General features: G+C 42.1%; 1 long non-coding RNA gene across 1 annotated transcript; it reads right to left on the reverse strand.

Moving 5' to 3' along the window:
- Positions 1 to 967: 967 nt before the first annotated feature.
- Positions 968 to 2,827, reverse strand: LOC113831041. Its single transcript, XR_003485398.2, has 2 exons — positions 2,571 to 2,827; positions 968 to 2,259 (listed from the first exon to the last, which is right to left on the reverse strand). It is a non-coding gene; the product is annotated as an uncharacterized LOC113831041 (long non-coding RNA).
- Positions 2,828 to 11,258: the final 8,431 nt, after the last annotated feature.

Consider the following 11,258-nt stretch of genomic DNA (forward strand, 5'->3'; position numbering starts at 1 on the left):
CTTTCCCACTCTGACCTCTGTGGCTTGAGATAAAAAATCACTTCCCATTGGTCTCTCTGCTTCATCCTGATCCTTTTAAAGTCTATTGTTAGAGAAGCTGAAACAGTGCTTTTCAAAGAGTTGAACACAGCCCATTGCATGTCCAGTGACAGCTGAAGTCCTTACAAGGGCTGCAGTCCCTTCCTCCTGTGTACCATCCAGTCACCTCAGACTCCTCTCCTGTTCCCTCCACCTTGCCTGTCTGTGCAGTCTCTCTAGCATCTATACTCCCAGGTGCACCTACAGGCTCTTGTCTAAGGCCCTCTGTTCATCTGGATGCTTTCCCTCCACTATCCTGATGGTGAGCTCTATCACTCCCTTCAAGTGATCCCACTGACTATACTACTCAGGTGGATCTACACTAGTGTTTATTATTAACATAAGAACCACGCCCTTCTGACGTTCCAACATCCCCCACCTTATTACTTACTTATCCATTCTGTTTCTACTCTTTGTTCCCACTAGAATTTAAGTTCTGGGAGGGCTAGTGGTGTGCCCCCAACATCTGGAACACCCTCTGGAGATAATAAAGACTTTTGTCTGAATCAGTCAATGATTTTATAATCAACAATCTTCTCCCAACCCCAGAAGCTGCCTCCCATTGAGTCTTTGGGAATCTCATCACCTCCCCGAAGCCCTGTGCCTTTTCCTTGACTCTATAATGAAATCCAGGGTGGAGGGAAGAAGTGCACTTTCCCCAGAAAATAATCTGAGAAAGTCTAAGCCACCCAACTTCATTTGTCTCTTGGTCTTATCTGGAGACCAAGATAACTGGAGAAAGACAAAATGATACTAGAATGTTAAACTCCTCTTTCTTCTTTGTTTTATTTGTACCAACATTAATACATTAATGACTATATAACTACATAACGAGAGCAAAGGAGTCGAGGAAAGACGCATCAGTAATGATGAACAGCCAACCGCATGGTACATTTTGTAATACTTATTTTACTGAGATGAGATTTACACATAGATGTAATGGCAGCAAAGCATGTTCCATCCTTTAAAGACTCAGTCAACAGTGAGCAAGAAAATGTGGAGTGAGGCCTTCACAAGACACAGAGCAGAACATTCTTTGTACTTCTCTCAAAAGATGGCAGATGAGGTTCCCAAACACAGAGTCTGCCTTCCTCCTCCACAAGTAATCTCCTTGGTTGGTTCTCTTCTCAGGTTTGTTTCTAAAGAAGGAAGGGGTGTCTCATGGGAGAGCGAAAAAAGACTGTATTTCTAGCCTCTTCTTTCAAACCTGCAAGACCTATTTTCTGGTGTGGAGCAGTTAGCTACAGTATTTTTCTATCAATCAGTTTTCAAGGGGAGAATTCCTTTTAAACATTTTTTAAAAGAAGCCAAGCTCCTGTTTTTCCATGTCCTGTCCCTGTCTAGTCAGAATAATGTAGAAATAAAATAAATGAAACCTCCGTGGTTTACAATGACCCCATGGGCAGTGCCGCTTTCACCCTGGGCCAGTGAGTCTATTTGCACAGCTGATTTGAGATGAAAAGTGAAGTGGTGTGAACAAGCTGTGCCCTCTGCCCTGATGAATATTTTCTGAGCTGAGTTTGACTGGCCTCAAAATTCTTCACAAATTCAAGAGGGCAGGCACTAGGCTTCTCAACGGCCTGGATCGGGTTTCCATAGTAGCTTGGTCAGACAACAGACCTTTTCCCAAGAGTTAGGCAGAGCTTGTCAATAATGCTGGTGTGCAAACAAAGCCAACAATGGGGTCTTGTTCAGTTTAAGCTGAGTCATGAAAATCGTGTGCTAAAACCATCTTTGGAAAAAGACCTGATTGGTAAAACAGCAGCCACTCAAGTTGGAAGGAGTTTCTGAAAGGAAATGTTAGCCTCTGAATTCTGAGAAGCATTTGAGGCAGTGAGAGATTTAGGAAAAAAATAGTGCGACACCACACATCTCAGCCTCATAAACCAGCTTAAAAATGAACTCATTATCATGATTTATGGCAGGGACCAGTCTTTTAAGTCCCAATGGACAATCTGTCTGGCATCATGGTCCCGTTTGTGTGATTCATTTTTTTTTTTAAGGCAGTCTTGCCAAGGCCATTAAAAAGTAGGACAATTAATTACTTTTATGATAGTTGGTTGCCTCCTGGCCCCGGCTTTTCCATTCAAGGAGAACATTAGCACTCCTGTGGTAGGGCCTGAGACCTCTGCCACAGCAAGTCAGAATGTTTTCTTCACATAAGCACAGTCCATCCAGAACCTGAAAAAAAATGCAGTCCTTATTCCACTGGCTATTTCAAATGTAATACTTGTCTAGTCTGGTGTTGACAACAGCCTCTGTCTTCTACTCCAGGATCCAGGCACAGCAAGCGATTGTTCAAACTGATCTGTACTGTCATGACACCAAATGTCACCATTCAATACCCCACACACACCCCAGAAACACACAAGAAAGCAAGCGTTCCTGAGGACAGAGTTGTTTTCTGTGGTGCTTTCTCAGGAGGCTAGTGACAGGGCTGTGTGGCCACAGAGTAGATGAGGAGCTTCCAGGATGCTCCTGACACCACCTACCTTCAAAGGAAAGTCAGGTGCCATGCCACTCACGCACAGGCTGACTTGCATGTCCTCACTGTCTTCTCGCCACTCAGTTTCCTTTACAATTGCAAGAAAAAGTAGGGAGTTAAGGCTTCTCTCTTTAGATGTCCTATTGTTTACTATGAGTATTATGGCAACAATTGCTGGGTGGATTTTCATTCTTTGATGTTTTGCCACAAAGAAGAAATCAAATCCTCTTATGAATATGATCTCATTAGTTTCCACAATGATATTTTGAGATGAAGGAAGGCCTAAGACCTTCAACACTGTCTCTATGGACTGGAGAGATAAAGCAAGATGCTGGGAGTTGGGGGGCTACAAAAGGACCAGCCAAGCTAGAGTTAAGACCCAGTGTTGTGATTCTCATTTAGTGCTGCTGTGGCCCTAACATGGTTCTACATCCGAGAGGCATAAAAGGAGGGCAAAAGGATCAGCCAAGGAGACATGAAAATCCAACTAATTCCATAGACTTTTTAACAGCATGAGATTGTAAGTTTTAACTGCAGCTCTTTGCCTGACATAACATAAAAAGCTGTGGCAGTCAGCTTTCCATTGCTGTGACAAAACATTCAAGAAAGATAATATAAAGAAGAAAAGATTTATTGTCCCTAAATTTTAAGAGGTCTTAGTCACTTGACGCCACTGGCTTGGGCCTGTGAGGAGGTGCAACTTTATGGCAGAAGGATTCAGTCAGAAATTCTTACTCCATGGCAGCCGGAAAACAGAGACAGAGAGCCAGGGAGGAGTGGGCTGGAGACACAGTATGCTCTTCAGAGGGAGGCTCATGCTTCCTCTAGGTAGGCCCCGCAACCTCTGAATATCCCATATAGCTATGAAACCATCCATGGACCAGTGTGGATGTGGTTAGAGCCCTCACCATCCAAGCACATCTCATAGGCCCCCACCTCCAAACACCTCTTCAGAAAGATCAAGTCTTCAGTGCACAAGTATTTGGGGAAATATTTCCTGTCCAAACTGCAACTAAAACCAAGAAAATAAGACATAGTACTCTAACTACTGAGAACTGTTGAAGAACAAGGCAGTTCGGTATTTACACAGCAGGCAGACAAAGAAGCAACAAATGGTGGGGAAACAATGCAAACTAAAGTAAAAGGTGCTATTTTGTTTGGTTGGACGGTTAGTTCTGTTTCCATGTGGATAAACCTGAAGTCTGTATCCTTCAGTGAAGTCTACTTTGACCTCAATAGCTGGGGTCAGTTCTATGTTGCTCACACAGCACCTTCAGTCTACAGTGCAGCCCTGCTTAGCATAGACTCTCCTATAAAGGTGGGTGAAGTAGCTACTGAAATCATATCAAATAAAATGGGAATTACTGAAAGATATAGTAGGCACTTCTTGGGATTAAACATTAGGAGCAGTATGAAGATTTATTGGGACAACATTCTGCATTCCCCCCTGCTTCTAAAGCATTTGTTTTGTTCTTTGCATATACTTTGAATTCTACAGATTGCTTACAAATGATTATTTGTTTCCTATAGCCACAACCATTTATAACTTTGGCTTGCTCTAAAGCCCACTCCATTGCCAACTCTACATAGTTTTGTAGCTAAACATCAATTACCATCTGAATACAATTACTGAGCCTCTTAATTCAGGTTACTGGAAGGAAATTACATTGCCTGAGCCCTAGGTATGGATGGGTTCCTTGTGACTCAGGCTTCTGTGACTTGGTGGTGGCTCTCATGTGTGATACAGAAGAGGTCCAGCAGGTATAGGTAAGTGAATTATTGTATTAGACTTTTTAAATCCATCACTAAAGATCACAGAAGATTATACAAGTTTAGTCTTACTGCAAGCATCACATGTAAGCATTTGTGCTTTTCAAAATAATTGTCAGATATATTTAGAGACTTCAGTTTCTCACACTGACTGGATAAATGTGCCTAACTTATACTGCCATCAAAATGAACATACAAAGCAACTGTTTTATGGAAATGAGTGGGTACCACAAGACCATAGCTACCAAAAGAAGAGAAGCTATGCCAACTTTCTCCCAGAGACCTGTTCTTGCCATGACATAGGGAGAAGGAGCCAGGCAGAGATCATAGTTCTGACTAAAATGGCTAGGATTTTTGATTCCAGGAAGCAAGCAAGCATCTTTGCAGAGGGACACACCAGAGTCTGAGCAGGACTTCACCGTGTGTCCTTGGTAAGGGCTGAGATGCACTTGCTCAGAGCAAGTCTTGTTGAGACTGAGCAGAAATTGATGGCTACAGAGATGTGAGGCAAGTGGTAACACCAGAGGTACATGGTCCTCAGAGATATACTACAGATATGGTCTAGGAATCAGTTAACACTGCAGTAAAACTATTCTTGGGAATAGAGTTTCTGCTTTAGAAATAAGAACCTTAAGATGACATCATATAATCCAGGCAATCCTAAATTCACATCCAAAATAGATCTGCCCTAGCAAAGCACAAGACTGGGCCTGACAGACTGAGAAAGGATCAGACTTCCCAGGCAAAGGTGGCATTCCTTACACCATACACTTAGGATACAGTCCTGAGCTCCTAGCATATATATAATGTACTGTAAAATAATAGTAGGCACACAAAGAGAAGGAAAATTATGACCCAAACTAAAACACTAAAAGGGAGGGAGGGAGGAGGGAGGGAGGAGGAGGAGGGAGGGAGGGGAGAGAGAGGAAAAAAAACCTGGATGTTGGAATGATTAGATGAGGACTGTCAAGTAGGTACTGCAAATACCTTTGATGACCTAAGTGAAAGATAGTTAAAATGAATAAGCAAATATGGGATCTCAGCACAGAAATGGAGCATGTAAAAAAAGAACTAAATGGAAACCTCCAATGTTCAAGTGTAATTGTAAGGTGAAAACTTTACTGATGGCTTAGCAGCAGATTAGTGACTTCAGATTATATACTAGTCACCCTGAAAGATGGTAGAAACCATCCAACTTGAAGGGAAATTTAAAAAGCAAAGAAACCTCAGCTAATGTGACAATTCTGTGGTCTAACATATATGGTGTTCCGTGGGAAATGGAAAGATGGAACTGAACAGAAAAAAAAAAAGGTATTTGAAAAAGCACCAGCCCAAATTCTCCAAATGTGGTGAACAGTATCAAACTACAGATCCAAGGCACTCAGGAAACTGCAAGTTGCACAAGTAGGAAAACAGCTATATTTAGGAACTTCATAGCCAAAGTCTGGAAACCAAAGGTAAAGAAACAGTAACAAAAGCAAAGCAAAAGGAGACTAAAGAGATGGCTTGGTGGGCAAGAACACTGGCTGTTCAGGGATCCAGGTTTAATTTCAAGCACATACTTGGCAGTAGTTCACAATCCAACCATCCCCAAGTTCAGCTCCAGAGGATTTCACACCCTCTTTTGGCCTCTGCTGGCACTGCACACATATGGTGTACAGACAAATAGGAGACCAAACACCCACTCATCTAAAATTAATTAACTAATTAATTTTTTCAAAGAACTTTACAGTCAATATTTTTTAAAGCAAAACAAAAACAAACAACGATAAAAAAACAAACAAAAGCTCAAGAAACACTCCTATTGTGGTATGAATGTTTGTATCCCCTCCAAAATTCATGCTGAAACATAATTCACTTTGAGATGGTCTTTGTGGCTGGGTCCTTTGGGAGGTAACTGGGTTTTGAAGGTAGAACTCTTAGTGGGAACAAGATGGGTGCCCTCATAAGAAGCAGGCATGGCTCAAGGTGGCTTTCTTTCTATTCCATGAGGATACAACCAGGAAGCAGGTCCTCAGCAGACAGCAGACAAACAGCAGACAGACAGACAGACAGACAGACAGACAGACAGACAGCAGAGACAGCTGACAGCAGAGACAGCAGTCAGCAGACAATAGACAACATACAGTAGACAGCAGACAGCACACAGCATAGACAACAGACAGCAGACAGTAGACCAGACAGCAGACAGTAAACAGTAGACAGCAGACAGCACACAGCAGACAGCACACAGCAGAGACAGCACTCAGAAGAGACAGCAGACAAACAGCAGACAGGGCTTCTCTCGTAGGTAGTAGCTATGAAAATATGTCATAGGTAGGTGCAAAAATGGCATAAAGGGTAATGAGATAAAAATGGAAATTTACTGAGGTTCTAATATTCTACATGAAGTTGTGTCATACATGTTGGAATAATTTAAGAATTCAGCCATTGTGGCACATACCTTTAATCCCAGGATATCTGGCAGGCAGATGTCTGTGAGTTTGAGACCATCCTGGTCTCCCTTGTGATTTCTAGGTCAGCCAGAGATACATACATATTGAGACTTTGTATCAAGAAAAAAAATTACAGAAAAATTAACATTGCAATTTCTAGAGTTATTGTTAAGCCAAACAAAAACAACTATGACGACAACACACACACACACACACACACACACACACACACACACACACACACACACACACACACACACAAAGCCAAAAAGTCAGTAGAATAATTAATGGAGTACTAAAGAATACACCATTAAAAAAAGGCAGGGAAGAAGAAATGGGAATGAAACAAAGATGCAGTAACTATGGGAAGAAATGAGATAGGAGCTTGACATTATGCTAGGGGTTACATTACATGTGAGTGAGACTATTCCATTTAAAGGAGACATTAAAAAGTGAGACCCAAACATTGCCTGGAAGAGATCAGCTGACCTACAACAGCAGAGATAAGTAGAAAGTGAAATGACGGAGAAACATACACTGTAAACAGGAAAAACAAAATGGGGGGCGGTGAATCTCCTTACCCGGCAAGGTACGGAGAGTAAAAAGGATATATTTTTTTTTTTTTAGTAAGAAAATTGTCACTGATCAGAAAGACAGAAATTCTTAACTTTAGCCATCCAATTACAGGAGTGCAAACGTGCACAAAGCTGTGACTCTCAGAACTGGGGGAGGGAGGCTGACCATCGGAGCTAGAAACGGCAATGCTCTCTCAGTAATTGATGGAACAAGTTGTCAAACCAGGAAGGCAAGGAATCTAACAACACAACTTGAATAACGTTCTGCTAATAAATAGTCCTTCCCTTAGAGGCCAGGCTCAAAGGGAGAGCACCTGCTCAGCATATGCAAGGCCTGGGCTACCACAAAAGTACACACAATGGAAGACTGGAGATTCTCTTTAGGGGCACAGAGATCACTTGGAAAAGATGACACAATGGACCCATAAGAGTATAAATAAATACAGAAAGCTGAGACCTAATACAGCAGCTCAGTAACCACAATGGAATTAAACTGGAAACATAAAAGAAGGACTTGTGTGATATGTTCATGTATTTTGGAATGAAACATCAGACTTTTGAGTAACCCTACATTGAAGAAGTCATTAGGAGAATTAGAAAATATTCCAAATTGAATAATAGTGATGTACAATGCAGAGAAATGTGTGTGATACAACCACACCAGTACCTAGAAGAAAATATACCCTTATTTAGCTTATATTGGAAAAGAGGAATTAATTTCCCTGAAATTTTCCTAAATTTCAAGATCTCAGTTTCCACTTCACAAAAAAAGGAGAAAATTAAACACCAAGCAAACTGAAACTAAGAAATAAGAAACATAATCAAAACCAATAAAACAGAACAAAGCAACAATTGAGAAAAATGATCAAGGGGAAAAAGAAGAAATAAAAACAATTAACAGTCAATAAGACAAAATGGTAGCCCACAGAATAGGAAAAGAACTTCACCAATGCTACATCTGACAGAGGGCTGATTTCCAAAATATACAACGAAGCTAGTCACCAAAACACCAAATAATCCAACTAAAAAGTGGGGTACAGGACTAAATAGAGAATTCTCGGTAGAGGAGTCTAAAATGGCTAAAAGACACTTAAGAAAGTACTCAACATCCTTAGCCATCAGGGAAATACAAATCTAAACAACTCTTAGATACCATCTTACTCCTGTCAGAATGGCTAAAATCAAAAATACCATTGACAGTCTATGCTGGAGAGGATGTGGAGAAAGAGGAACACTCCTCCATTGCTGGTGGGAGTGCCAACTTGTACAGCCACTTTGGAAATAAGTATGGCGTTTTCTCAGGAAAATGAGAATCAGTCTACCACAAGATCCAGCAATTCCTCTCTTGGGCATATACCCAAATAATGCTCATTCATACAACAAGGACATCTGTTCAATTATGTTCATAGCAGCATTATTTGTAACAGCCAGAACCTGGCAGTGACCTAAATGCCCCTCAACTGAAGAATGGATGGAGAAAATGTGGTACATTTACACAATGGAGTATTACTCAGTGGGGAAAAAAAATGGAATCTTGAAATTCGCAGGCAAATGGATGGAACCCATTGTGAGTGAAGTAACCCAATCACAGAAAGACAAGCAGGGTATGTACTCACTCATATATGGATATTAGACATAGAGCAAAGGTTTACCAGCCTACAATCAACACAACCAGAGAAACTAGGGAACAAGGAGGACTCCCAAGAGAAGAACACATGATCCCCTGAAGAAGGGGATGGGGACAAGAACCCCTGAGCACATTGGGAGCAAGGGGGGAAGCGAAGAGGAGGAGGGAGGGGTAGAGAACAGGAGGGAGCAGGAGGACTGAGACAGGGGAGGAATAGAGGAGGGCAAGAAAGGGGATGCCTTGATAGAGGGAACCAGAATAGGTTTTGAGAGAGGTCTGGCACTGAAGAAATGTTTGGGGATCCACAGGGATGACCACAACTAAGAATCTAGGCAGTGGTGGACAGTCTGCTTTTGATGCCCTTCCCCTATAATGAGATTGATGACTATCTTGGTTGCCATTCCTAGAGCCTCCATCAAGTAGCTGATCGAAGCAGCGGCAGGCACCACAGATAAACACTGAGCCATACTCCTGGAATCCAGTTGTGGAGGAATGAGCAAAGAAGCCAAGACCATGCTGGAGGAACCCACAGAAACAGTTGGCGTGACCCAGTGAGAGCACAGAGACCCTAGTTGTAAAGCTGGGGAACCAGCATTGGACCAAACCAAGCCCTCTGAATGTGGGTGCCAGCTAGCAGGCCTGGGCAGTCTATGGGACCTCTAACAGTGGAGCCCGTGTTTATCCCTAGAGCACAAATGGACTTTGGGAGCCCATTCCCTATGGAGGGATACATGAATAGGGCCTAGGTCATCTACCAGATGATGTGATGAACTTTGATGGCCTCCATAGAGGGCCTCACTATCCTTGGGGAGGGGTGGGGCGGGGTGGGAATCGTGGGAGGATGGGAGGGCAAGGGAATGGGAGGATTGATATGTAAAATAAGATTGTTTCTAAAATAAAAAAAATTATATAAAAAAAGAGTGAAAGAAGATGGCATCACAGGTCCTACATACACTGAGACATGGCAGGATGGTATTCTGAAATAGTCACACTAATATATTTAACAGTTTAGAAGTCCTGAAGAAATTTCTTGAAAAACTCAAATTATCAAAACAAAAACCAGAAGAGAAAATCAGATAGCTCGACACCCTTTAAAGAAATAAACTTTCTAATTAAAATTAAATTAAAATTCTCACAAAGAAAACTTCAGACAAAGCCAGAGAATTTCCGACAAATTCTCTTAAACATTTATGAAGAAATGCTAGCACTCCAAGAACTTTAAAAAATGAGGGGGTTTGGCTCCTATCATATCCCCCACTCAACTTACCTATTGGCCTGTAAGGAACTCTGAAGGCCACTTGATTATAAACTTAACCACGTGAGAAGCAGCTGCAGCAGCTGTTCCAGATGTATTTTCATTGCTTGAGTAAATTAACACGGCCCCTGGTCCCTGTGCACCATGACTGAGCTGGTAAATGTCTTGTCATCCATCCCCACGAACAAAACTGCCCTTCCAGCTAGTGAGTCCAGCACTGTCCCTTCACTGTCTCACCTTGGGGTTATGTCGATTCTCTAGCCCTATATCCAAATTCAGTCCATGTTAAATTGATATCTTCCCCTTCCCGAAGATACCCCATGGGGCCATGACACTATGACACTATATGATGACAGTATGCTGACTAGACTCAGCGACAAGTAACAAATTGTCTAAAATGGGAGAAGAAATCTACGGAAAAAAGCAGACATCTCAGTGAAAATTTTAACAGTTCAATGGTGAGGAGCACACTGAAATGTCCCTCCAGGAGTGAAGAGTAAGTTGATGTTTCTGGCTACTTCTGCAATCACAATAGAGGCATACACATAGTAGACCTCATTGGATTCCACGGGCAACATGTTTCTAAGTTTGGTGAGTTCTTTGGTCCGATTACTATGCATATGAGAACCCTAGCTTTGAATGGGGCTAGAACAAGAAGCGGCTCTACAGTAGGTCCAGGCTCGAGCTGAAGCTACTTTGCCACTGGGATCTCATAAGTAGATGCTGTGGTTCTTGAGGCATGAGTAGCTCACAAAAATGCTGTGTGGAGGCTTTTGCAGGCCCCTTGTGGGCAAACCATAACACAGACATGTTGTGATATTTTGTTTGTGTTCTGACAAATAAAACTTGCCTGGAGATCAAAGGGCAAAGCTAGACACTAGTTAACCATAATGGTCTGGAGGTCTGGACAGAGAAGAAGAGACAGGAAGTAACAACCACAGGGTGAATACAGGAAGTGATAAGGAGAGGCGTTGACAGGAACTCAGCCTTTTCAGTCAGAGGATTCTGAGAGGTAAGAGGTGGCTGTGGCTGC

Source organism: Cricetulus griseus, chromosome 5 (genome assembly GCF_003668045.3).
Source record: "Cricetulus griseus strain 17A/GY chromosome 5, alternate assembly CriGri-PICRH-1.0, whole genome shotgun sequence".
Lineage (NCBI taxonomy): Eukaryota > Metazoa > Chordata > Mammalia > Rodentia > Cricetidae > Cricetulus > Cricetulus griseus.